The sequence below is a fragment of the Orbicella franksi genome, chromosome 11 (genome assembly GCF_964199315.1).
Source record: "Orbicella franksi chromosome 11, jaOrbFran1.1, whole genome shotgun sequence".
Taxonomy (NCBI): Eukaryota; Metazoa; Cnidaria; class Anthozoa; order Scleractinia; family Merulinidae; genus Orbicella; species Orbicella franksi.
The window spans coordinates 11,311,901-11,314,276 of record NC_138155.1 but is presented as its reverse complement, the minus strand read 5'-3'; positions in this window follow the sequence as shown (position 1 = coordinate 11,314,276).

The window sequence follows — 2,376 nt, the reverse complement described above, 5'->3', positions numbered from 1 at the left end:
GATGATAATGATAATAATGGTAATAATGATAATAATGATAATAATGATAATAATGATAAAATGATAATGATGATAATGATGATAATGTTGATAATGATACTAATGGTAATAATGATAATAATGATAATAATGATAATCAGGATAATAATGATAAAATGATAATGATGATAATGATGATAATGATGATAATGATAATAATGGTAATAATGATAATAATGATAATGATGATAATGATGATAATGATGATAATGATGATAATGATGATAATGATGACAATGATGATAATGATAATAATGATGACAACGATGATAATGATAATAATGATGATAAGGATGATGATGAAGATAATGATGATAATGATGATAATGATTATAATGATGATAATGAAGATAATGATTATAATGATGATAATGATCATAATGACGATAATCATGACAATGATGATAATGATCATAATGATGATAATGACGATAATGATGGTAATGAGGATAATAATCATAATGATGATAATGACGATAATGACGATAATGACGATAATGACGATAATGACGGTAATGACGGTAATGACGATAATGACGATAATGACGATAATGACGATAATGACGATAATGACGATAATGACGATAATGACGGAAATGACGCTAATGACGATAATAACGATAATGACGATAATAACGATAATGACGATAATGACGATAATGACGGTAATGACGGCAATGACGATAATGACGATAATGACGATAATGACGATAATGACGGTAATGACGGTAATGACGATAATGACGATAATGACGATAATGACGGAAATGACGCTAATGACGATAATAACGATAATAACGATAATGACGATAATGACGATAATGACGGTAATGACGGCAATGACGGCAATGACGGCAATGACGATAATGACGATAATGACGATAATGACGATAAAGACGATAATGACGATAATGATGATAATGACGATAATGACGATAATGACGATACTGATGATGCTGATGATGCTGATGATAATGATGATAATGATGATAATGATGATAATGATGATAATGATGATAAGGATCATAATGATCGTAATGATGATAATGATCATAATGATCATAATGATCATAATGATCATAATGATCATAATGATCATAATGATCATAATGATCATAATGATCATAATGATCATAATGATCATAATGATCATAATGATGATAATAATGATAATAATGATAATGATGATAATGTTTATAATGATGATAATGATCATAATGATGATATTGATAACGATAATAATGATAATAATGATACTAATGATAATGATGATAATGATGATAATAATGATAATAATGATAATAATGATAATAATGATAATAATGATAGTAATGATAATAATGATAATAATGATGATAATGATAATAATGAAAATAATGATGATAATGATGAGAATGATGAGAATGATAGTAACAATGATGATGATAATAATGATGATAATGATAATGATGATAATGTTGGCAGTAATGGTAATAATGATAATGATGATAATAATGATAATACTAATAATAATGATAATTATGATAATGATAATAAAGATAATAATGATGATAATAATGATAATGGTAGTAACAATGATGCTGATGATAATAATGATAACAATGGTAATAATGATAATGATGATAATAATGATAATACTAATAATAATGATAATTATGATAATGATAATAAAGATAATAATGATGATAATAATGATAATGGTAGTAACAATGATGATGATGATAATAATGATAACAATGGTAATAATGATAATGATGATAATAATGATAATACTAATAATAATGATAATAATGTACTAATGATAAAAATCATGAAATCCTTGCATGAACTCAGAACTCCGGCGCTGAAACATGAGACCACAAAATAATGTAAAAAGGAATGACTCGAAATGTAAAGAAACAATTTGTAGCAAAAAGTGTGATATGCACTGAAATAGTCACGATTGTGGTGCAAAGTGAACTTGTTTAAAACGAATGAGCGCCCTTTTTGTTTCCCTTATTAAAAGCATTGAAGGGGAAACTTCTGTGGAAATTGTGTCGCAGATGACGTAAAATCAAACGTTATTGCGGCTGTATCGGGGCTAGTCCATTAATGACTTATTTGCATCGCCTATGATTGAATTGTGCGATATCTTTTCGTTAGACAACCATTCGATCTGTGCAGTTATTGTGCGATTTCTGGGGCTGAGATATGTACGGGTCCGCAAATGATCCCAGGACCGCAAATGATCCCGGACCGCAAATGATCCCCAAATTGGACCGCAAATGATCCCGGACCGGAAATGATCCCTGATCGGGACCGCAAATGATCCCGACTAAAAAATAAGGAACGGCATGG